At 40.2% G+C, this 27390-nt stretch overlaps 1 protein-coding gene and 1 pseudogene across 10 annotated transcripts in view; one reads left to right on the top strand and one right to left on the bottom strand.

The window, feature by feature from the left end:
• ITPR1 (inositol 1,4,5-trisphosphate receptor type 1) overlaps positions 1 to 27390 on the bottom strand; it is a 354798-nt gene that overhangs the window by 268772 nt on the left and 58636 nt on the right. The window lies entirely within an intron of this gene.
• Positions 14248 to 14293, top strand: LOC126949492 (uncharacterized; annotated as a pseudogene).

Genomic DNA, 27390 nt, shown 5'->3' with positions numbered 1-27390 from the left:
AAAAATCAACAATAAGAACAACTTTCAGAGGTGCAGTCATCTACCACTCCTTCATTGTTCCTTAGAAACTCAGTATGGCAACCACGAGCGCACCGACCATGTTTACATCTTATACACAAACGCTGGTTAGAGGAGCACTTAGCACGTGGCTCTATGAACGATGATAACTCAAACACTGAAGAAGCCCATCACAGAACACAGGACCACTTGGTCAGGCTAAGCACCAAAGCCCCTTCTGGCTGTGGAATATTATGAGTTCCACAATTCTCACTGGCAAAAAAAAAAAAAAATTATACATATATAAAAAACAATAAAAATTCTCACTGGCAAAGCAACTTGGAATAGCAACTTTGTTGTCAGACACACAACTCCACATTTGAATGTAGCGGCCAATACACAATGGAAGGAAATTAATCCATCAGGTCAAACTGAACCGCTCCCTCCTAAGATTTTTGCATTCTCTGATGCTGTCACTCACAAGAAAAGACAGGAAAAAAGATACTCTAGAAACCAAAAAATTAAAAAGTGGCAGAAAAAAAACTATTTTCTGTAGAATCTTACATAATTTAGTTTTTAACCTCATATCAAACCATTTTTAAAAAGAAACATGCCTACACAAGAGCTCAATTTATTCACTTACAACCTTTAAAAAGCCCAATGGTGTCAAGCGTTACAGCAATCTGAAAGTAATCCTTTTTCTCTTTTTGCTTGCTATAAACAAACTATGAGCTGGAAGGGCTAATATTTCAAGATGAGTATAGAATGTACAGTTTCACTGGCATTGGTTGCTGGATGAGCTTCAGGTAAAAATGCAACTATCCTTCAAGATTTTCTGTGCCAGCCTATGCTACCTTATGCAGTAATGTAAGATTGAGGTAGGGAAGAGCAGAACAAGAAACCAATATGGCCTCTATCCAAATAACTACGGTTAGAGGACCCCAATCTAGACACCCCTACCCTCATTTCCTTTATCACGTTTGTCACACTTGTAATTACAGTCTGTTCTGCTATTTTGTGATAGTTGGCAAAGTCAAGAAATTTTTTTTTTTTTTTTTTTGAGACGGAGTCTTGCTCTGCTGCCCAGGCTGGGGTGCAGTGGCCGGATTTCAGCTCACTGCAAGCTCCACCTCCCAGGTTTACGCCATTCTCCTGCCTCAGCCTCCCGAGTAGCTGGGACTACAGGCGCCCGCCACCTCACCCGGCTACTTTTTTTTTTGTATTTTTTAGTAGAGACGGGGTTTCACCGTGTTAGCCAGGATGGTCTCGATCTCCTGACCTCGTGATCCGCCCGTCTCGGCCTCCCAAAGTGCTGGGATTACAGGCTTGAGCCACCGCGCCCGGCCCAAGAAATTTTGTTTTATCCAAAATGTTACCCTTTTTTCAGTGACGTAAAAAAGAATCAGAGGTTACAGAGGACAGGACTTTCCATCATAAAGTTGTTTTTCTGGACAAATTTCAACAGCAAAGGTATTTTTGTAGTCATAATGCACCTTGCTATTATAAGCTACTATATATAGTAGGCCTTGTGACTATAAGCTGAAAAAATACAAATCAGTTGATCAACACTAACAAAAACCAACCTGATCTCAATTTAGGAGATCTTCAGTGACCCAAAAGACGTCAGTATGGTTCACCTGCTAGCAACATCAGCTTCCCTGGAAGTTTGGTGAAAATGCAGGGCACCTCAGTTTTTATTCTAGACCCACAGAATCTCCATTTTTAACAAAAGCCCTGGGTGATGGCCTTGCAAATTAAAGTTTAAAAAGCACTGCTGTACAAGATCCAAATAAATCACAGCAGATAGCATTCAATGAAAGAACTCAGGGCCAACTAGCAAGCTGCCACTCAAACACTGCAGCTGTACAGAGAGCCGTGTGGCTTGTCATGTGCCGTCGTGTGTCATCATGTGCCCAGGGCCCTCATTTCAATAAAAGTATATTCAGCGGGGGGGCTGTGGAATGCAACTCTACCACATATAACTGGCAGTGTGGGGAACACAATTCATTGTAGGAAAAATTCCCATACTTATTCTACAACTGATACCTTCATTAGATTGTCAACTCCCAAAGGCAAGGCAGTATTGATTTTTTTCTTCTTTTCAGCAGGATCCCGGGGTCTAGCCCAGGACTAGGTGTGTAGAGGAGGTGCTTAATAAGTTTTGATGAATAAACAAATAAGTGTTTATGACTCATCAGGAAATCTCTGAATTTCAGCCAAATCTCCGCTTATCCCTCATGAGTTACTTCCTCCCATTCCTCTCTCTTAAATGACAGGGTTGAATAGGAAGATAACCTTTAAGGTATGTTCCAGTCTCCACATGTTAAGGTGCAAATTATTCAAGAGTGATATTTTCATTTAAATATTGACTTCATTCTGAAGGCACCTGCAAATAAAAACATTAGCTATGGATTGCAGCATTCCATGGATAACGGGCTCCATTGCCATGACTCGTTTTGCCATCAGTCCCTCCAAGGCTAGGAGCTGCCTGGCACATTTATTGCTTCTAGATAAATTGTCTTCTTCTGTCTTGGGAATGAGTCTGCCTCTTCACTGAGTGCTATCATTTTTTACTTCTGAGCATTTGCTTCCCACCAATCCTGCCCTCTCTCCCTACCAAGACTCCTAGTCATCACTTCTCATGGTATTGTCTGAACCATCTACACCTAAATCTCTTTGTGAAGATCCATAACCCCAGGCCTCACCTCAGACCTACAGAATCTGGGGGTGGGACCCAGAAATCTACATTTTTAACTTGTTACCAAGATATTCTTATGCACGTTCAGGTCTGGTTCCAACCTATTTGTCCAAAGACCAATTTGGGTACTATCTACTCTAACAACTCCAATCGCCCATCAGTTCCATTCCCTACCCATCAGTTTCTTCTATGAGCTCAATCTACTTAACAGTAGGGAAATTCATTTTATACCACCTTGCAATGCTTGCTATATTAATTACTGCCTATTATGATTTTGTTCATTCATTATAAAGAAAAGAAATAATAAAATGACTTTATGTTTCATTAGACTATAAATTTCATCACCAGCCACGATTTTTTTTTTCTTTGAGACAGCATTTCAGTCTGCCACCCAGGCTGGAGCGTGGTGGTATGACCATGGCTCACTGCAGCCTCAACCTCCCAGGCCCAAGCGATCCTCCTGCCTCAACTACCAAAGTTGCTGGGACTACAGGCATTCATCACCATGCCTAGATAATTTTTTATTTTTTGTAGAGATGAGGTCTCACTATATTGCCCAGACTAGTCTTGAACTCCTGGCCTCAAGGGATCCTTCTGCCTCGGCCTCCCAAAGTGCTGGGATTACAGGCATGAGACACTGCATCCAGCTACTGGCAACATTTTTTCTTTTTTTAATGAAGACATCAACTTTTTTTGGCCATTACTTTCTCACTGCTCTTACACAAACACACCCTCCTCCAACACAGGGTCACTGCCAGATCTTAATAATATTAAATATTTCACAATAACAAAACACATTGATGAGAAATGCACAGTCTTGTGTTTCAGCTCTTACTCATTCATCAATCTAGTTATCCATGCCAACAGTGAGACAGGTCTGGAGAGACAACCATCAACAAACTCCCTGACAGTGATGATATTTAATATATTTTCTGCTTTTTAAGGCAACAATGTATCTTTCAAGCATATTTTAGCTTCCAAGCATGCTACCACAGAATCAGGATTGAACCCATTTACTCTGGTTTCCTCATATAAATCCTTATTCTATATGGAGGAAGCCAGGAAAAGATGATAGATAAATTCCATTTAAACCTTCTCTCTGGTTTTCCTCTATCCTCCCCAAAAGATGAGTGTGATCTCTTTAATTTGTGCTCCCATAATACGCTTTGCTTAATCTTGGCACTAAGTTGACTGTGTGATCTTCTATGTGACTATCTCCACCAGGTGATCTTCTTGCAGGTAGAAACTATGGTTGGTTTGTTTTCCTAAGAAAGTCTTTTTCACTAAAATATAACATATATGCAAGAGAACTACAGAAGTCGTAAGTAGAGAACCTGAATTTTCATAAAGGTACATGCATGTGTAAGCACCATCCAGTACAAAAAGCCATCACTTGTACTCTAGGAGTGCCTCAGGGAGTGTCCCTCACACTGCATTTGCAATCATCTTTGAATCTCTTGCAATTGATAGACCTCTGGCTACCTACCCAAAGACGCCAGAAGCCTGCAGATCCATTTTAATTATTGTTGCTTCTAACAGACTACTAAGACTGAAATAGACTTCTCCAGGCCATGAGGCGGTATGAACAGGCAAAGTTGATGTTCCAATCCTATGACATTATCACTGTGACTGACGCATCAGAAGCTCTCTCCCACAGCATGGAAGACCATTTAAGGTAGAAGTACTCTGCTCAGCAAGCGTGTGCAGATCCTGTAGAATTAACTGACTGTTTCCATCAGAATAACTTCATCACAAACCCAGCTGGGGGAAAACAAAGCTGTTATACATGATTTTAATCCCAGAGCCCCAAAGTACAGGAGGATGCCAGTATGATCCCAAACAAACTGGGAAGAAAAGGCCATTGTTTTTTGATATTTTGGTATATTTTACAAGGAGAGTAAGAGGAGATTCTATTATATAATTCACAGATTTGTCAACCGACCATCTCCCCTGCAGGAGGAATTTCTGGCTTTGCTTTAGAATGCTTTAAAATCAATTTCCAGCATTCATTGTGCAAATGAAGCACTGTCCTCACATTACAACAGGAAATGTGACTGCAGGTAATAAGGAGCAGCCAAGACTCAGGAAGGATGATCTGGAGCCAAAAGGGCAGAGGCAAATAATTCCCATCAATCCCTGAATTGTTTTCTTCAATAAGAGGCTGAAACAAAAAAAAAAAAAAAAAGAAGAAGAAGATGAGGCATCTATACTTTCGCACTTAGACCTCATGAACAATAATAGCCCATAAATTATTTCTAGCTGGAGAAATTGGCTAGAAATGGTGGACAGATTACAGCATTTTCCTGGGCAACCACCCCAGCTTGAGGCGCCATGTGTACATGGGGTACCTCTGTCACCATGGCCAAAGCTGCTTAGACACAAGGCCACAAAATATTATTTTACACACTCATTCCACAAATATTTATTGAGCATCTTTTAAGTATCAGACATTCTTCCAGATGCTGAGATAGAATCCCTGTATTCATGGTGTTTACATTCTCTTGGGGGAAACAGCCATAAGAAAGTCACAAATAAATACAATATGATGTCAGACAGTGTCAAGTGCGCAGAGAAAAAAGAAAACACTGTAAGAGAATAGAAAAAGTTGACAGTGAGTGCCTTTTTAGAGAAGGCTGTTTGCAGAGGCCCCTGTGAAGGGCAAATGTCTGTGAATACAGCTACCAAGTTGAGGAAACAGTGAGTGCAAAGGCCCTGAGGCAGGGACGATACAGCCACTCAGGCTGAGGAAACATCAAGTGCAAAGGCCCTGAGGCAGGGACAATCTTAGTGTGTTGACAGCAACTACAAACAGCAGTGTCTGAAGCCAAGCAAGCAAAGGAATGAGAATTTTTAAGACACTGTAAACCAAGGAAACAACTTTGAATTTTATCCTCAGTGTGTGATGGGAGTCATGAGAAAGTTTTAAGCTGAGAAATGACAATATGTAGCTTATATTCTTAAATTACTACTCTGCTTGTTCTATGGAGATCAGACTGTAGCGCGGGCAAGGATTGAGACCAGGAGACCAGTTAGAAGACTAGTATCATGGTCCAGACAAGAACCAATGGTGACTCAGAAAAAGGTGACAGTGATAGATGAGAAGCAGTCAGATGTAGGATATATTTCAAATGTAAGTCAAGAAGATTTACTGAGGGACTAGATTAGGGCATGAAAGAGAGAAGCCAAAAAAAGACTCCAAGGTTTGGATAGATGTGGAGAAATTAGAACCCTTGTACACTGTCGGTGAGATTATAAAATGAAACAACTGTAATGGAAAACAGTATGGAGTTTCCTCAAAAAAATTAAAAGTAGAGCTACTATATAATCCAGTAATTCCAGTTCTGGTATATAGCCAAAGAAATTAAAAGCAGGGTCTCAAAGAGATTTGCACACCCACGGTCACAGCAGCAGTAATCACAATCGTCAAAAAGGTAGAGGCAACCCAGATGCCCACTGATAAAAGAATGGATAAACCAAACATGGTGTACACATACAGTGGAGTATTATTTCACCTTAAAAAGGAAGGAAATCATATTACATGCTACGACACTGATGAACTATTAAGACATTCTGCTATGTGAAATAAGCCAGTCACAAAAACACAAATACAATATGACTCCACTTATATGAGGTATCTAAAGTAGTCAAATTCATAGAAACAAGAATGTAGAGTGGTAGTTACTAGGGGCTGGGAAGAGCAGGAAAAGGGGACTTATTGTTTAATGCGAACAGAACTTCAGATTTGCAAGATGAAAAAGTTCTGGGGATCTGTCTCACAACAATGTGAATATGCCTAACACTACTGAACTTTACACTTAAAAATGGTTAAGATGGTAAATTTTGTATTATGTGTTTTTACCACAATTTTTTTAAAAATGAAACTCACATTATCTATTATGCTCGTGATATCAGTAAATAAAAATATGAAGCATCCTGATTAGCAAGACATTAAAGATCTATTTTACTTCATCAATGTCACATGAAGCTTTCAAATTTGCTTTCATTAATAATATATATACCATATTAGAACTATAATATATGCATATAATTTTAAAGTATTAATATTTAACCAAGAATTTGACTCCAAGGTTTAAATAACTGGATAACTGAAATTGCCATTTACTGAGAAAAGACTGGGAGAGGCAGGTTTATGAGGAGGAAATCAAGTGGTCTATATTGGGTATAAGTTTGAGATGCCTATGAGACATATCCCAATGGAGATGTGGAATAGGATGTAGTGTATGTGAGTCTGGAGTTCAAGGGAGAAGTCTAGGCTGAAGACAGAAACTTACGAGTCTTCAGCATCAAGACAGCATTTAAAGTCACAGGACTGGACCAGCTCAATAAGAAAAGTAAAGAAAGAGATGAAGACTGAGCACTCAGCCCTAGGAGACTCACAAGTAGACTTAGGAATAACCAACTCATGAGCTAGGATTTAGGGATATGAATTAGACTCAGTGAAGTCTAATTCATATCCCTAAATTCACAGTAGGTGCTTGAGCCACAAAACTGCATAAAATTAAAGTTGATGTGGCCACAAAGGGTCATAAGAGCGGGGAGGGGGGCAGAGGGGAAGAAAGAGAGAGGAGCAGAGATGAGAGAAGGGTCTTAAAGTCTAACATCTAGCAGTCCCAGTTCTGGTGAGACCTGCCCATTCTAGGTTTCCTATTTTTACAGGCCTGTGAGCTTGCCTGTTCTGTTTATGGTAATTCTCAAGCAACTTGAGTGGGTTTCTGTTCTTTACCCCCAAATATTCCCTGATGAAGGCCTAAAGAAGGGAGACAACACATGTGGTAGTAAGAAGTGAAATCAGGTCGGGTATGGTGGCTCACACCTATAATCCCAGCACTTTAGGAGGCCCAGGCAGGAGGATTGCTTGAGCGCAGGAGTTCAAGACCAGTCTGGGCAACACAGCAACTCTACATAAAATTTTAAAAACTTAACCAGGTGTGGTAACATGTGCCCGTAGTCCCAGCTACTTGGGAGACTGAGGTGGGAGGATCGCTTGAGCCCCAGAGGTCAAGGCTACAGTTAGCTGTGATCATGTCACTGCACTCCAGCCTGGGTGATGGAGCAAGACTCTTTCCAAAGAAAGAAAAGAAAAAGAAGAGGAGAGGAGAGGGAAGGAGAGGGGAGGGGAGGGGAGGGGAGGGGAGGGGAGAGGAGAGGAGAGGAAAAAAAAAGAAAAAGAAGTGAAATTACTTGTTATCAATAAAAATTCTAAATCTTATGTGGTGAACTGCATCATTTAGCCCCAGCTCTTCACTCTTCCTTGTATCCATGCCCTCTGACATGAAACTCTGTAATGCCAATTGACCATAGGTGAGCTAGCCAGCTCTGCCCCTTGACTTCGGACTCAGCCCAAAGAGACATGCTTTGGTCAGCAGACATATCACAAACAAAGCCTTTATGGACTTGTGCACTGGGCTTGCTCTCTAGAGCCACTGTCATTGCCACAACGCTGGAGAATGAGAGACAGACGGAGCAGAGCCAAGTCATTCAGTCACCTCACTCTGTCCAACAGCAAGCCAACCCTCAGGCACATGGGCAAGCTCACCCAAGATCAGCAGAGCCTCTGTGACCCAGACGCACACGCAGAAAAAACACTTCTTGTTGTGTCTGCCTGAGGTTTTGGAACTGCTATGTGGCAGAGATAACTGATGCATCATATATAAAAACACACTTGGATTTGATCAACTTTTTTCTTATCCAGTTATCACCACTGATACGTGGGGACAACTTGGCTTCCCAAAATGGCCAAATATGGACAGAAAGTAATTGATAGACCAAGAAAACGGAGCTTTAAAAAAATCTAGATTATACAGAATGTGGCTGATCTATCCACAGCTACTGTAGAATTAAATATCATTTTAAGGTTTATTGTAAAATAAATATAAATAAGCAAAATAATACAGAAGGCTATCAGGCATTCGGATTCTCCTATTCATGATTTGCTGTACAGGTGGTTAAAAAGTAAAAAAGCAGTCTCTTGTTTCCTTTTAAGAAACAGTCTTTAATTCTTGTAGCATAAAAACATTATTCATCTTCAATGAGTGGTTACATGGTCTACTTGTACATGTTAGGTCAGATTGTACGCTGGCTTCCAAAAGCATTACTTAGAGGATGATTTTTAAATACACTCACATTAGCATTGCTTTCTTAACTGCTATTTACAGATTATAAGAAATTTTTAACATAGAAATAGCTATTTCATGAGAAGTGCAAATGTTCATGATGAAATGAAATTAACATTTCAGTAGTGTACCCTTTTAATTTGATAATATCATGAGGCTCAGGAACTTAAGAAGTTTGAAAGAAGTCTAATGACCTCACATTTGCCTCAGATAAAGTTTGAAATCTAGTCACATTTTCTTTCAGCAACTATATTTGTTTTCCATAGTGAAATAGTAAGCCTCAAAGTATGAGTGTAAAAATACACAATTCTCCAAAGTGAAGGGTAGCACAATTGTGGCTATTATACTTGTATACTTGGGACTCATTAACTCAAGAATATCAGTAAATACCAGCCCTCCACCAACCACCAGTTTAAAAATGTTAAACTCCCACAAGAAGTTCTTTCCTTGAACCTGAATATAATTGTCTTAGGTCTTTAATAGCCATTCAAAAAAATTAAATATGCATAAATGCATTCAACAGTTGGTCTTCAAAAACCACAGCTATTCTAGAGTTCAATGTGAACAAAGTTTAAGGTTAAGAACTGACTTCTAAAACTATGCAACTCCCATGACAAGCTAGAAGATCTGTTCTCAAATACCAGAACACTCATGCACCCTTTTAAAGACATCTCTAAAACAGCTGTGTTACCTATGCTTGCAAACACATGGCATCATTGCTTCCCAGTTTTTAGATCATAGGTTCCAGGATCCCTCTTACTACACAAGAAGAAAGTAAAAGGCATTTCTAAAAGGCATCAGAGATTTGAGTTTAAGAGCCTTTAGTTTATAGATGAGGCCAACACAGAGGATCAGCAATGCACAAGCTTGTCACACACCGTTTCTTATGTTGATGCTCAATGTTCATTTTTCCACAGAAAAGGAAGTCATAAAAAGGATTTGACTTATAAAAACATAAAACGTCATTTGTTTATAAATCTATAAACATACTGTTATACTGTTAGAATACTAGAAACTGTTTTAAAATGTTTTAAAAATCAAATTTTATATGGCTAAATATAAGGAAACACATCTTCCACACTGTCACCAAAATTAACTTTCTTTAAAATAAAAACAAGGCAAATTTAATGATGCCACTTTCCAGCTTAAAAACTTTCATGGGATCCCCCTGGATTCTATGAGATAAAAGTCCATGTACCTTGAAGAGAGCAAAAAAGAACCTGCCCCATTCGGAGAGTTTAGATACTTGTCTCCACCCAAATCTCATGCTGAAATGTGATCCTCAGTGTGAGGGGTGGGGCCTGGTGGGAGGTGATGAATGGAGTGAGTTCTCCAGAGATGTGGTCATTTAAGAGTGTGTGACCCCCTCCCCATCCTTCTCTTGCTCCTGCTTTTGCCATGTGACATACCTTCCACCATGGCTAAAAGTTCCCTGAGGTCTCCCCAAAAGCTGAGCACATGCCAGCACCATGCTTATACAGACTGCAGAACTGTGAGCCAATTAAACCTCTTTTCTTTATAAATTGCCCAGTCTCAGAGGTATTTCTTTATAGCAACGCAAGAAAAGCCTAATACGCTCATAGAGCCCTCATCAACATTTTCAGCCTCATCTGGAACCATACCTGCCTGACACCTGGCTCCCTCTATTCCAGCCACACAACATGGCTCATTCCTTACTCAAACTACGGCCTTCCATATCTCCTTGATTTTGCAGGCTGCGTTACCTTTGCTGGAGTGCCTCTGTCCACCTAGTCACTATCTATCCATGTGGCAAGATCTTCAAGATCTTGAAGGCATCCCTGCCTTCTTAACCCAGACACACCTCCTCTTCCCACACAGCTCCCTATATTACCAGCTACACTTCACATTGTCAATTAGTTCTTCACACAACTATCTGCCCCTTTTGGGTGAGATTAGCTCCAGGGCAGAAATAATGCCTTAATCCAACTTGGGATCCCCTGGCACCTGGCACATAATAGGTGTTCAGCAAAGCCCTGTGGAGTAACCAGAAGCAAAGGGGAGAAGAATAAAAGAGAAGTTAAAATAGAAAAAGATGAAAGCATGCAGTCCTAAAAGACAGTAAGGATCTCAGCAGTAGAGTATGCCTAGTTTTTACTTTGTCTCAGTTCACCCCAAAGTTTTTGATTTTGTCTTCTGAGGTTCTCCGAAACAACATCACTAGCTACCACAAAGTTTTAACACAAACTCTATGTAATGACCCTGGCCTCCAGGGCCCAACTATGTAAAAATCACAGACTCTTAACCTCCTTTTCTTCTCAGGTCTGTGCCTTCAGGCTCCCCCACCTTCACCCTACTGCACGAACTTTGGCATAGATTTCCAATGACCACATACCTGATAAATCTAATGAGCAGCAGTCTCACCTCTATTGTTTGACTTATTGGGAGTGATGATAGTGTCTATCATTGAACCTCTCATACCTTTAAGAACTAGCTCAAGGAGGGGCTCACACCTGTAACCCCAACACTGTGGGAGGCCAGGGCAGGTGGATCATTTGAGCTCAGGAATTCAAGACTAGCCTGGACAACATGGTGAAACCCCATCTCTACTAAAAGTACAAAAAAATTAGCTGGGTATGGTGGCGCATGCCTGTAGTCCCAGCTACTTGTGAGGCTGAGGTGGGAGGATCATTTGAGCCCAGGAGGAGGAGGTTGCAGTGAGCTGAGATGGCACCACTGCACTCCAGCCTGGGTGGCAGAGTAAGACCCTGTCTCAAATAACAAAAAAAAAACTAGCTCAAGTGTCACCTCCTCTGTAAAGCCCTCCATGACCCACCCTAGCCCCCAAGTCCACTGCACATGGTTGACTATTGTCTTCATTTGCCTATCTCTAACCTCAGTTTGGACTTGGAGTCTAGCATGTTCTATGTTATACTGCAAACCATTATCAACATGTCTCCTTTCCCACAACAATTTAAGTTGCAAGAAAAAAGGAGTTGATCTTCTTAGGCTTTATCTTCCCCCCTCCAACCTGGAGCATTACACAAATTCAACAAGGAATTACTCCATTAGCAATCACATCTTTTCTCCTGATCACTAGTGCTTCAGGAACGGATAACAGTAAGAGCGAAAGAAAAATAGTGACAACAAAGTATGAAATTGTCCAGTGTTACCCAGGTAAGGATTGAAGGGGAGACTCCACTTCTCTTCAATTAATGCTCATTGAACACATTACAGACCACACCCTACGAGCTTTCCACATATCAACTTAATCCTCACAACATTCCAATGAAATAGACATTATTATCCCCATTTTACAGATGGGAAACTGAGGCAAAGAGATTAAATGTCTTTCTTGAGGTCATACAAGTCATAAGTGGCACTGCCAGGATTCAACTCAGGCAGTCTTAACCTACATTGCATTTCCTCTCAAGATATACACCTAGGAGAAAGACTGTGGAACAGAAGATTGCCTAAGCTGAACAGAGAAAGAGAGAGGAAAAGAAGAGAACATGATAAACACTCAACTCTCCTGAGGAGGAAATTAAGAGAAGGAAAACTGGTCCTGTCTGCTCTTGGTGCCAACAGTATATCTAGTAGTGACCAAGGCCCAGGCCCAGGTTGGCTGATTATAGGTCAGAGTTGCATGGGAACAATGAAGGGAAGGTGGAGGAAAGAATCTGCATTGCATTCAGGAGGTTATGAACCTGGGAAACACCTCTATTTTTGCAGTGTGTTTAAGCGTGTGTGCGTGTGTGTGTGTGTGTATGTATGTATGTATGTTTCCCTGTTCACGTATCCTGGGCCAAAGAGTCCTGGCTATTTCTCCCCACTCTCAACTCTGACCTGGCTCTGAACTCTAATTCCTTACCTTTAAGCTCTTTATTTATTCAGAGCTGAGGTTCTAGGAGCTGATTCAACAGATAGAGGTTTGCTCATAGTAGAGACTGGAATAAAGGTCAATAAATTCTGGGAAAACAACTCCTGTGCAATAAACTACCACTCGTACATAAAGTCAGAGTTCATTAAGGTAACTGTCCATCTGAAAAGCAATTATTAGACTCACGAGTTGAGGGTGGCTCTTAGAAGATCTATCCAACAGGAGAAGGAATGAAGACAGCCTTGGAAAAATCTGAGGTTCAGTTTTCCAATTTGGCTCTGAATTTGGCTTATGAATTCTTACAAGTCACTGACATTTTATTTGTCCTCTGAATTTATAGATCTCCTCTCCATCTCCAACATACTTTTATGCAGTTCATTTGAGGATATGTTACAGCTCATTGTACAGGGATTTGGCTACCAGGAAAAGCAATGGGCAAGACGGGGCCAGCATTACACCACTCAGATTCATTAGGAGTGAAGCTGAACTTCCTGGCACAAACCTTAGGTCAAAATGGCAATAAATGAAATGGACAAGGAAACAACTGCAGCCTAATGTTCTCAAACATCAATATCGCTTTTGATGTTAATATACTTAGTGGAACATGAAAATCACTTTTCAAACCACTTGGACATTCATCTCCAAATTTCTGAAGTTGCGCTCACTTTAATTCCCTAGAAGTTGACATTTTAATTCTGTTTCAATATCAATCACATTTCTGCTTAGCAGAGAGTCAGTGGTTCAATTGTTTGTAGAAACCAATCTAGTTCAAAAGAGAATTAGTAGCCATTCCGATCTTCGTCTTGGGGAGATAATCAATACAGCCTGCTCTCTGTGGGAACACGCTCTCCTGCAGGCCAAGGGGAGATGCTGACCCCAAGCAGGAAGGAGAAAGACTGTTTATTTCTTGGCACCAGGAGGCAAAATTTAATTTAACTTTAAGTGTCCATGAGCTTTTCATCCTCAAAGTGCTTCACAAATATTAACTAATTAATCTTCTCAGTACTGCTGCATATTACATAAGCTCTTTCAGGGATAAAGAACAAGGGAGGCACTGAATGGACCAGGTGGTAGAATTAGGAAGATAAGAAACTAACCTCACAATGAAAAACCTTTTACCTGGAGGTGCTATTAGTGGTTAGGGCAGACTGCAGTGCTAGTGGTTGTGACTATTCTATCAATTCTAGCAGTTTAAAATCAGTAAGAAAAATAATGCTGAAACTAGGGCTGCAGCGATAATGAGCTGAAGGTTCTTTCTGGAACTAAGCCTCAGTTCCCTCAACTGTCAAGTGAAGCTGCTTACAGAACAAACTCCAGAGGGTGCTTATGAGGAATCAACAAGGTGACACATTCAAGATCTTATCACAGAGGAGCCTACCAGTGCTCAGTACACACCAGCTGTTATTAAATAAAAAAGGTGCCATGGCTTCCAGGTGTCTGAGCAAAAAATGGGTTAAACAGCTTCAAAATGTTTGCAGGTATTGTCCGTATTTTCATTTGTGAGAGACAATGAATTTAGCCAAATTGTATGCACCTCTTTCATGAGTTGAACTGTGTCCCCCCTATAAAATTCCTATGCTGAGTGTTACAGCTCTTTTAGAATTTGTCTAGTGCTGGAAAACCCCTTTTTTAAACTCCTATGTTGAAGTCCTAACCTTCAGAAGTTCAGAAAGTGTCTCAGTCAGTTCAGGCAGCTGTAACAAAATATCACAAACTAGGTGGCCCATAAACAACAGAAATGCGTGTCTCAGAGTTCTGAAGGCCTGGAATTCCAATATCAAGATGCCAGCAGATTTGGAGTCAGGTGAGGGCCCACTTCCTGGTTCGCAGATGGCACCTTCTTGCTGTGTCCTCCCATGGTGGGAGGAACAAGGGGGCACTAATCCCCACCACCTCTCAAAGTCCCCAGCTCCTAACACTACCTTGGTTATCAGGTTTCAACATAGGAATTTCAGGACAAAAACATGCAGAATGTGATTCATTTGGTAATTCATTCATTACAGATGTCAATAAGATGAGTTCATACTGGAGTGGGGTGGGACCTATTCCAACATGACTTAGATTCTTATAAAAAGGGTACATTTGGAGAAGGCCACACCTGCACAAAGAACACATGCAAACATGAAGGCAGAAGAAATAGAGCAGAAGCCAAGGAATGCGAAAGCCCTCCTGTCAACCACCAGGAGCTAGGCAAGAGGCATGACGGATTTCTTCCCATGTCTTCAGAAGGAACCAATCCTGGCCGAGCACGGTGGCTCATGCCTGTAATCCCAGCACTTTAGGAGGCCGAGGAGGGTGGATCAGCCGATGTCAGGAGTTCAAGACCAGCCTGACAAACATGGTAAAACCCCGTCTCTACAAAAATACGAAAATTAGCTGGGCGTGGTGGCGCATGCCTGTAATCCCAGCTACTCAGGAGGCTGAGGCAGGAGAATCGCTTGAACCCAGGAGGTGGAGGTTGCAGTGAGCCAAGATTGCGCCATTACACTCCAGTGTGGGTGACACAGTGAGACTCCATCTCAAAAAAAAAAAAAGAAAGAAAAAAGAAACCAATCCAGCTGACACTTTAATTTAGGTGACACAATAAATTTCTGTCATTCAAGCCATTCAGCTTGTGGTACTTTGTTGCAGCAACCCTAGCAAATGAATAAAACCTCTATATACGATCAGTTTTGTTTAATAAACAACCATGAACCCACCAAATCCTACACACAAGCATACTGGTCTGTGAAGTCACAGGTACTCAAAAGTATCCTGAATGAAAAAATCTAGCACCATTCAATCTTGATGCCAAAGACAGTAAAGGGAGCACTGGACATCAACACAACTCAGGGTACCAGAATCAAGCACCCTGCAATTTGGTAGGAAATCAAATTTTTATCACCCAAACTTTACGTGGCTTATAAAAACCCAACTTATGTAATAATTCTCAATATGCATAAAGAGAGGACAAATTTTTTTTTTTTTTGAGACAGGGTCTCGTTCTGTCACCTAGGCTGGAGTGCAGTGGTGTGATCACAGTTCACTGCAGCCTCGACCTCACAGGCTCAAGAAATTCTCCTACCTCAGCCTCCCAAGTAGCTGGGACCACAGGTATGCATCACCGTGCCCAGCTAATTTTTTTCATTCTTTGTAGACGTAGGGTCTCCCTATGTTGCCCAGGTTGGTCTTGAACTCCTGGGATCAAGCAATCCTCCTGCCTTGGTTTTTCGAAGTGCTGGGATTACAGGTGTGATACCCAGCCAACAAATTAATTTTTACATGGTCTTCACTACTTCTGAGGTATGCATGGGCCAAGACACACCAATTGGCTCCCTGCTGTTCAGCTTTCTTACTGTTTCTCCAACACTGCATGTACCTACACCATGGCTTTTACCCTTGGTGTTCCTGATGCTAGCATACCATGTCCCCATGGATACATGTGGCCAGCTCTTCCTAAACTTGTAAGTGTCAACCTCTATGTTACCTCCTCCAGAAGATCTCCCCAACTGCCCTATCTAGTGCTGGCCCACCCATCCCACCCCCAGTCATGCTGCATCACATCATCTTTATTTTATATTCTTTCCGGTGTTTATCACTCTGATGTAATCTTGTTCATTATGTATTGTTTGCTTCTCGGTGTCTCACTCCACTAGAATGTAAGTTCTATGAGGGCAGAGACTACATCTGTCTCACTCAGCACTATCTCCAGTGCTTAGCATGGTGCACAATGCACTGCATGAACTTGATATTTTTTGAATGAATGCATACCACCTTCAAAGGTGAGTCATTTTTAGCTAAGTGCAAAGTCTTGCAGTTTATTCAAGGGAGAACCACTAGCCAGTGCAATTATAAGATCCTGGAAAATCTCAACATACAGGGTTGGCAAATCTAAAACCTGAGATATTGGTAATGCATATTTAAATGATCCCTACTATAAACAATTTGTTCAATGTAATATAAACAGGCCAGATAGTCCTTCCTAAGTAATCTTAGTGTAAACAATTAGTCCAACTGCTTCACTCACTATCTTTTTGCACATACTATCGGTAAAATAGTATGTGCAAACAAAACAAATAAAATAAAAATTAAGAAATCACAAGTCAACCTTTTAATAAAACTGGGACTATTACAATCCAAAATGCAAACCTACTTGTTGCAACTTAACATTATTGTCTAATAATTTTTCTTATAAAAAATAGAAATTGAGAATTATTTTTAGAATAGCAGATATTTTGATGAGCTGTATCTAAATTCCAATCTTTTACAGTAGGCTTGTCCAACCCACGGCCCAGGACGGCTTAGAATGCAGCCCAACGCAAATCTGTAAACTTTCTGAAAACATTATGAGATTTTTTTTGCATTTATTTATTTAAGCTCATAAGCTGTTGTTAGTGTATTTTCCGTGTGACAATTCTTCTTCTAACATGGCCCAGGGAAGCCAAAAGATTGGACACCCCTGTTTTACAGGTTCAAAATGTAAACAAATGTTAAAGACAAAATTGAATAAATGTCAATGGCCTAGGAGCTCAATTCAACTTGTCTAAATCATTCCTCTAAGAAAAATAGCCATCCTGAGTCATGAGCTCTGAATCCTCAATGTGACCTTTAGAGCAAAACAAACAGTTATCTGTTTATATTTTAAAATAGTTATTGGCAGGTCTATTGCTCATGTTCTTTTAACCCACGTTAAATTAAAAAATAAATCCTTTAAGTCATTCAGGTTAAACCATGAATATTACAAACCAATGCTATGATTAAAAATAATAATAATAAAGAAGTCCCCAGACCAATTTAACACCACCCCAAATCCACTCAGATCCAAAAATCAGAGTTAAATTAACTAATATCCATTCTTTCTTATTTTCTCCTTTCCTCTTCTTTTTGGCTTATATTGAGCATTGGACCCAAAAAAGTAAGTTTGAACCTAGAAATATAGTGAGTTTCAGTTCTTAGGACACATATTACATAAAATTATGTATTTGCAAAAGTCAAAAGGTTTAAAACCCCACCCACTACCTGCCAAAAAAAAAAAAAGCTGGAAAGCTGGTCAAATCAAGCTGGGATTTCTTGAGCCATTATTAACCACTCGGTCACATTATCATTATCAGTCGCTGGAATTGGTCGTATATTTTTAGGACAGTACAGGTAGACAATGGGAAATTCCATGTCATCCTTCTCCATTAGGGCAGCTGCTGCATTTGTTAAGATGGAATTTCACTCTCATCATTATCAATTACAGGAAGAATCAGCTACTAGGCCAAGCAGATCATCTCATTTCATATGAGACTACTTATTCAAAACGACTCAGCACTTACAAACATATATTACATACATACAATCAGCAAATCACAGCTAACCAGGTCAGCTGCTGAAAATAAATCAGGAGACATTAAACCCAAGATCCTCCTCCTCGTTCTATGGACATCTCCAGCAGAATCAATGAACACAGGACCTAAGGCATCAGCCTGCATCCTCAAAGCAGCAAGGGGCCATCTTGAAATCAATTCATTGGCCTCCAAGTTGTCTAGGATCCTGGATTCAAAGCACCTATGTTTCAGCAAAATTCTAAAGGTTAAAAGAACACCAACAAAAAGCCAATCAAATGAAGATAGAGTTCTAAAGCATTCACTAACCACTCAGTCACGTTATAATAAGCCACTGTCGCCTCTATTTCTTCCCTCCATGAGACCTTGGGGATAGATTAAGTGGCAGAGGCTAAATTACTGTATCTACTACCCACATGCTAAAGTTAATCTGTTCCTCCAGAACTATTCAAGAAGATTCTTTCAAGGCTGTAATGTGACTAACATTTTTTTCTTTCTCCTTAAAAGAAAAAATCCAAATCCAGTTCTCTCTTCTTCCAGAGAAAGCTTAATATGAAAGTCGCCTCTTATGCTTCTGGATTATTCCATAAACACATGATTTAAAGAAAGAAGGAAAAAACAAATACTATTCAATTTGGTTTTTCCTTCTTTCTTTAAAAATAGTAGTCAGGGGCCGGGCACGGTGCACGCCTGTAATCCCAGCACTTTGGGAGGCCGAGGCGGGCGGATCACAAGGTCAGGAGATCGAGACCATCCTAGCTAACATGGTGAAACCCCGTCGCTATTAAAAATACAAAAAATTAGCCGGGTGTGGTGACGGGCGCCTGTTGTCCCAGCTACTCGGGAGGCTGAGGCAGGAGAATGGCGTGAACCCAGGAGGCGGAGCTTGCAGTGAGCCAAGATTACACCACTGCATTCCAGCCTGGGCGACAGAGCGAGACTCCATCTCAAAAAAAAAAAAAAAAAAAAAAAAAAATAGTAGTCAGGAAGTTGATATAAACATTCAGCATTAAGAACTCTACAAAATAATAAATAATGTATGTGTATACCATCAATAAAATTTTATTACCTTTTTTTAAAAAAATCTACATAATATTCTGAGACCTGAGAAAGAACCTTATTACATTAACTGGGGGAGGTGCCTTTACCTTTTATTGGTGAAATATAAGAAAAAGTAGCCTACAATTTGCTCCCCACGTTTTGTTTGTCCATCTGTGCATCCACCAATCCATATATATGCCAAATGCAGTATTTCTGTGCTGCAGTTACTTAAGCATTTCTTAATTTATGCATAAGCCAAGTACTATTCTAAGGTTGTTTCAAATAGTATACTATTTAATCTGATGAGCCAGGACTATTTTCTCCATTTTACAGATGAGGAAATTGAGACAGAGAGAGGTTAACTAAGTCACCCAAAATCACAGAGCTATTTAGTAAGACAGCCAGAGTCAAAACCAAGCAGTCTGGCTCTAGAATTCATGCTCTGAACCGGTACATAACACTGCCTCTTAGGAGCGGAGACTAGCATGTCAAATTGGGAGGTCCTATATAGTTTAGTGATTAAGGGTATTAGAAAGACCTTGTTCCTATACAGGCTGTCATTTACTAGCTGGGTGACCCTACACAAAGTTACCTAATCTCCCTGGGCTTCAGGTTCCTTTTGTGGATTATACGGATTCTCCCACAGTGTGTGGTATGGATAAAAATAATTTAAAACACTTAGTAAAACAGATAGCTCCTAGTAAGGAATCCATTAACTATTAGCTTTAAAAATAATTACTTCCATGTGGCAAAATGCTTTGGCAGGCATGTCCACAAACTGCCCTCTCTGATTAGACTCAAAAATACCAGAGAACAATTATTTTTACTCATCTTGGCATGCAAAGAATTGTGCCCAAAATAACTGATACGTAAAGGTTCCTGCATTTGAGACGCTTAAATTTAGTCATTAAAAGCAAGTTTTTATAAAAATATACTTACAGAGAACATAAGACTTTTAAAATATATAAAGTCTATACTTTTTAACCTTTAAAGTTTTTAAAGCAAATTAAAACTTTTTGAAAATTTTTAATCAAATTAATGCATGCACACATTTTTAACATCAAATATTACTCAGTAACTCAATGGAATGATAAAAAGGAAAAGGGGACTATTCAAGGTTAAAAGACTCAGAAGAGACTAGAGAGACATAACACCCATACACAAGAGGGGGCTTTGTTTGGAACCTGATTTGAATGTATTAACTATTTTAAAAAACAGCTTTTTCAGGTGGGCACAGTGGCACAAGCTGTAGTTAACTACTCAGGAGGCTAAGGCAGGAGGATCATTTGCACCTAGGAGTTTGAGACCAGCCTAGGCAACATAGCAAGACCCCATCTCTAAATAATACTACTAATAATAAAATTAAAGAGTATTTTTTTCAATCAAACAAAATTCAATATGGTAATAAGGAACTGTTAGTTTTATTAGGTATGATAATAGTATTGTGATAATGGTATTGTGATTATGATAATGGTATTATCTAAGTAGATGTCCTTTTTCTTGAGATGCATTTGGAAGTATCTGGGGTCAAATGGCATGATATTTGAATTTTTTAAGATACCAGCAAAAAAAAGAAATAAGACAGATGAAACAAAAATGGTAAAATGTGGAATACTGTTAAGTCTGGTGGGTTCTTGGGGGCTAACTGTATCACTCTATTTTTCTGGATTTGAACCTGCACCAGGAGCTCCTTTTCCCAAATGCCTCTCCAGAGAAGACATATTCATAGTTCTTGTACTTCCTAGTCATTATTTTCCTTTTAAAAAGATTGCTATTTACTTGCCTATGTATGTTTTCATTTTTTAAAAAAGTAGTCCCTTTAATTCCTGTTGCATCACCTACAATAGCTCTTAATGGCCCAACTTTGATATTATTAGAGCCCTCTTCACTTTTCCACGTCTTTCCATTCCTTACCATCTACTGTTTATATTTTTACTTTTATATCATCGAGGTTGATTAGCATTACTGTTTTATAACCACAAGCTTTGTATTTTGTCTATAAATTGATTCTGTGTTTATATTATAACCATGTAAACATTTTCTATGCATCTCAAATAATATCATATGAATACATTTCAATTTTAGCTCAGTTTCACTTTTTCCTGGAGTTTCTAATTGCTTTTATTTTTCCTTGCACCATTTGCCATTAGTATGTCCTTAACTTTCTTCAAACTCTTCATCATATCAGGCCTTCTATTGGGTAGCTGTATGTCCAATTAAGATTTTCCCCCTACATCTTAGATATGTTAAACCTGCCAAATGATGGAAGAAATTCTAACTCAGAATATCTATTCTTAAGCATATGTTCCAATTTTTTAAACTGAATTGAGAAGCTGGCCAGTTTGAGAATGGTCCAAACACTTTTATAAGCTTATTCTGAGGGGACAAATGATGTTCTTGTAGGAGAGAGAAAATAAAGTGAAGGAGGTGGTTTTAAAAAGAAGCTTATGTGGATGTAATAAAATTCACTTTATAACTAGAGGGTTTCACCATAAATTTATGAATACCAGTGAATTTATAGTGAGTGCTAAAATAACCATATTTTTTTAGAAGGGAGGTATGCATCCTCATGAAACTCTAATTACATTTACATTTAGAATAATTGGGAACACCCCTACCCCCATCGGGCTTCTGAGTCATATCCCTACACTATAACTTTGATAGAGGAAAAAAAGTATAAAATCTTCAAAAATAATGCAAAGGAAAAAGAAATCTCAAACAATTAGTTTACAAACAATGCCAAGTGCTAAAGAAATATATAATCCTTGAAGCTTGAAAGCCACAGATCACTATTCAGAGGTCTGTCAAAAGCTTTAGCCAAAATATTTCATCAAAAGCAGGCCCAACTGAACACAGGCAAAAAGGAATTATCATGGCCAGCCTGGGCAACATAGCAAAAACAAAAAAGAGTGGGGGGTGGCGAATGACACAGTGGTATGGTTTGGCTGTGTCCCCACCCAAATCTCATCTTGAATTTGTAGCTACCATAATTCCCACTTGTCATGGGAGGGACCTGGCAGGAGGTAATTGAATCATGGGGGCAGGTCTTTCCCATGCTGTTCTTGTGATAGTTAATAAGTCTCACAAGATCTGATGGTTTTATAGAGGAGAGTTCCTCTGCACATGCTGTCTCTTGCCTGCCACCATGTAAGATGTGTCTTGCTTCCTCTTCACCTTCAGCCATGATTATGAGGCCTCCACAGTCATGTGGAACTGTGATTCAATTAAACCTCTTTCCTTTATAAATAACCCAGTCTCGGGTATGTCTTTATTAGCAGCGTGAGAACAGACTAATACACACGGTGATTAAGAGTTGAGACTCTGGGCTCAAGTCATCAAGTGTCAATCACTAAATTGGTGATATCCGGCTGTAAAAATCTTAGTACATCGTCCTTTCTGTAAATACTTGCTATCTGATTAGGTGTTGTGAGGACTAAATGAGAGACTGCATACAAAACATTCAGCACAATGTTAAGTAAAGGCTAGTCACTGATAATAGTATCCACACTCAAAAGCTATCTTGTGCCTGAATGCTTGACCATTTCTCCTCAAAAGAGCTTCTCTGATGATCCTTGGTATTTACTCAAAGAAGCCGAAAAAGTATGTCCACACAAAAACCTGCACAGGGATGTTTATAGCAGCATTATTCATAACTGCCAAAACTTGGAAGCAATCAACATATCTTACAGTAAGTGAATGAATACGTAAACCATGGTATATCCAGGCAATGGAATATTACTCAGTGCTAAAAAGAAATGGGCTATAAAGCCATGAAAAGACATGGAGGAAATTTAAATGCACATTACTAAGTGAAAGAAGCCAATCTGAAAAGGTTACCTAGTGGAAGATTCTAACATTATCACATTCCGGAAAAGATAAAACTAGGGAGACCAAAAAAAAAAAAAAAAAATCAGTAGTTGCCAGGGGTTGGAGGGAGGGAAGAATAAATAGGAGGAGCACAGAGATTCTTAGGGCAGTGAAACTATTCTGTATGATATTTCAGTGATCTACAGATACATCCCATTATACATTTGTCCAAATCTGTAGAATGTATGACTTCGAGAATGAACCCTAATGTAAACAATGGACTCTGGGTGATAATGATGGGTATAGGTAGGGTCATCAATTGTAACAAATGTACCACCCTGATAGGGGTGTTACTAGAGAGAGAGGCTGTGCACCCTGACGGGGGGGTGTTACTAGAGAGAGGGGCTGTGCACCCTGATGGGGGATGTTACTAGTGAGAGAGGCTGTGGAGTAGGGGAAGGGACATATGAGAAATCTCTGTACCTTCCTATTAATGTTGTTGCAAACCTAATAAATAATAATGTTTTAACTAAATTAGAAAAAAATGTTCCTTTGATAATTCTATTTCTATGCTACCCATCACATAGTTAATATTTGCACATGTGAACGAAGAGCTAGGTGAAGGATCTCACAGGTAAATGCAGCATGACGCAGTGTCTAGGAGCACAGACCCTGGAGCTGAACTGCCTGCGTGCAAATCCTGACTTCAAGCCATGTGATGTTAAGCAGATGGTTTAATTTCTCCCTGCCTCAGTTTCCTCATCTGTAAGACAGACAAGCCTCATTATGCAGTTGCAAGGATTAAATTGGCTAATATTTGTACAGCATTTAGAATAGCACGGGGCACAAAAGTAAGAGCTGTATAAATTTTTTGTTAAGTAAATTGCAGTGTTGCTCATGATGGTAAAACATAAACAGCTTGAAAGTTTATCATTCAGAGAATGGCTAATTACACTCTGGCACATCCTTACTATGGAATAATCCTCAAACGCTGAAAAAAATGAGATGGTAGATTAGTAAGTTTCCTCCATGTCTTTTCACAGCTTGATAACCCATTTATTTTTAACACTAATATTCCATTGCCTGGATATACCATGGTTTATTTATTATTTTGCTATTGACGTTAACAAAAAATGGGTTAAGAAAGGAGTCAGGTGAAAAAACCAAATTGCAGAAGAATAATTACATGTTTAGAAAATTCATAAAAATGTATGTTTTAATATACACCTATATGCCTCAAATGAATAGGAAACATTCTGGAAACATACACACCAAACTGCCAAAAGTAATTGCTTGCCTCTGAAGACCGAGTTTCTAGTCCTGTCTCTATAATAACTACCTGTACAATCTTGGCTAAATCACCTAACTCAGGAAACACCTAAGGTAGTTTCCTCACTTAAAGCAGGAGAGGCAGGGATGACTGGATTCAGTAATGCCTCTCATTGATTCCAATCCCCCAAATACCCTGACTTTGATTATGGGATTCTGGTGCTTTCTATAAATAAAAGCAATGAATTCTCCAACACTTCATCCTTTATTAGAAGCCCTGTGGAACATGGTGTGTTGTTTCAAAAGCACAGCCTATGACAGATGGAAACACATTCCGTGGGTACAGTTCCATCCCCAGATCATGCTCTCAGTAATGAAATCATTCTTCACCCCCGGCCCCCACACATGAATGCCGTGTGCTCCTAGAGAAGATAATTGCCTTATCCATTGATATAAGAGCAACAGTTCCTTTATTGCCATTTTGCTTTTTGCCCTGGATTATCATCAGAAATGTATTTACACTATCATTCATAAACATATGTAACCCAATTAATCCACCCACAAGCAGGAAGACAAGAAACTGCCGTTTTAAAATCAGGGTCAGGTTGTCATCCTCCATCCAATCACCAGTGAGACAGATACTTTGAGTCACTGGCCCCCATCATGATTCTAGGTCACCACTGGGTGAACCGAAACCTCAGTCCTCAGTCTCTGCCCATCTGCTCTCTCTCATTGATGTAACCTGTAGCCACACTCTCACTCCTTCCCATCCAGCCTTCCTGCCACCCTACGACCCCTTTCTCTCCAGCCCAACCCACCAGTGAGCTCACCACCATAGGTCCCCAGCACCTACACCATTGCCTGGCACATAGCCAGCATCAAAGACCACAATTCAATTGATTTGCGCCCACAAAAAACATTTACTAACTAGGCCAATACATGTAATTACCAGACTAATCTTCCTAAAGCAAAGTACTGATTCCTTCTGCAACCCGGCAAAAATGTATTCTCTAAAACCTGGAGCACCTATGATGTGCCAAACACTGTACTCATTTCTGACAAAATAAAAAATGATACACTGCTAACCTCACAGGTATCAGTGGGCCTCTGTTCCTACCAAAGCGAACAGAATTCATCACTAACTATGCCACTCAGTGACTATGATCTTGGGCAAGATACTTAAACTCTCTGAACCTGTTTTCTCATCAATAAGATGGGATTGCCCTCACTGCTAAATGAAGTAATGCACACAACACATTTAGCGTGGTAAGATACCAATAAAAGTTCTTTTTAAAATTAATAGTAGTAGTAAGGCTGGGTGCTGTGGTTCACACCTATAATCCAAGCACTTTGGGACACCAAGGAGGGTGGACTGCTTGAGCCCAGGAGTTCAAGACCAGCCTGGGCAACATGGCAAAATCCCATCTCTATAAAAAATTAAAAAAATGTTAGCCAGGCTGGGCATGGTGGCTCACGCCCATAATCCCAGCACTTTGGGAGGCCAAGGTGGGTGGATCATCTGAGGTCAGGAGTTCCAGACCAGCCTGGCCAACATGGTGAAACCCCATCTCTACTAAAAATACAAAAATTAGCCAGGCGTGGTGGCAGGCACCTGTAATCTCAGCTACTCCAGAGACTGAAGCAGGAGAATCACTTGAACCTAGGTTGCAGTGAGCCAAGATCATGCCATTGCAATCCAGCCTGGGCAACAAGGAGACTCTGTCTCAAAAAAAAAAAAAAAAAATTAGCCAGGCGTGGCGTGGTGGTATGCACCTGTAGTCCCAGCTACTCGGGAGGCTGAGGTGGGAGGACTGCTTAAGCCCAGGAGGTAAAGGTTACATTAAGCTGAAATCACACCACTGCAATCCAGCCTGGGCGACAAGGCAAGACCCTCCATCAAAACAAAATAATAATAATAATAATAGCAAGAACAAACTTCAAATGTCTTAGTCAATCAAAGACTTCAAAATCTGGTACCAATAAACCACTTAAGCCTCAACATCACACACCCTGTCTACCTGTCAAAAAAATAATAGCTGGAGTCTGCCCATCTGTGTCTTTGGTCCTGTAATTCACTGTAGAAAAATGTCCCACTCCTCTATCCCAACCCTCACTCTATTCATCTTTAACTCCCACACATCCTTTGTTGCCTGGCTTAATATGCCTTCTCTACTCATGATAGCACCTCCCACCACAATAAACTTCATCTATGGTCCCACAGTGCCATGGCACTTTAAAACAGCACCTCATCTATTCTTTATAGTGCACTCATACAACATGCTTTTGTGATGAAAGACACATCTGTTTTGTGACAGATGTTGCATTTTGTGTCGGGGATGCTGGGGTCAACGAGAAAGTCCCTGCCCACAGTCCAGCTGTGGAGTTAGGCATAAAATAAATCATTACCATCACATTGTGAAGTACACATTTGGCCTTTGACCCCATTTCCTGGCATACAACTCCTAAAATCCTTAGAAATGCCAATGTGATGTCTTATGCATGCTAATGAGTTGACTGGTAGCTGGCAGCTTCTAGGTAGCTTCCAGATGGAGCCGGTCACCAGAAAAAACAAGGCAGGATCAGAGGGTCCAGCTTTCAGCCCAGAAAGAGGGGAGGGAAGAGAGGCTGAAGGTTAAGTTACTCACCAATGGCCAATGATTTAATCAATCATGCTTACATAATGAAGCTTCCATAAAAACCCAAAAGGACCACCTTCAGATAAGTGAACATGTGGAGGCAGACAGGATGGTGAACAAGAACTCATCTATCCACTGGGGAGGATAGCGAGCCCCAACTCCATAGAAACAGAAGCTCCTACACTCAAGACCCTTCCAGACCTCGCCCTATGTATCTCCTCCTCTGGTTACCTGTATCCTTTGTAATATCCTTTATAATAAGTGGGTAAACATGTTTCCCTGAGTTGTGTGAGCCACTCTAGCAAATTAATCCAACCCAAAGAAGGGGTAATAGGTATCCAAACTTAAAGCCAGTCAGTCAGACATTCCAGAGGCCCAGACTGGTGTGTCAGGTGGGAGGTGGGGCACTCTGGGTGGCTGAGCCTCCAACCTGTGGGATCTAATACTATCTCTAGTTAAACAGTAAATTATAAGATACCCAGCTGTTGTCCACTGCAGAATTGATTGCTTGCTTGGTGATGCGGAGAACTTGCCCCCACCCCATTTGGTCACAGAAGTCTTCTGTGTTGATTGTTGTTGAGTGAGAGACTAGAAAAAGCACTTTGAGTTTGTTTTTTCCACGATCAGAATTATCCAAATAATTTCTGCATTAGAATTGTGATAG

The sequence above is a fragment of the Macaca thibetana genome, chromosome 2, assembly GCF_024542745.1.
Source record: "Macaca thibetana thibetana isolate TM-01 chromosome 2, ASM2454274v1, whole genome shotgun sequence".
Lineage (NCBI taxonomy): Eukaryota > Metazoa > Chordata > Mammalia > Primates > Cercopithecidae > Macaca > Macaca thibetana.
The sequence above is the reverse complement of the archived record's forward strand: the minus strand, read 5'-3'. Positions and strand labels throughout refer to the sequence as shown.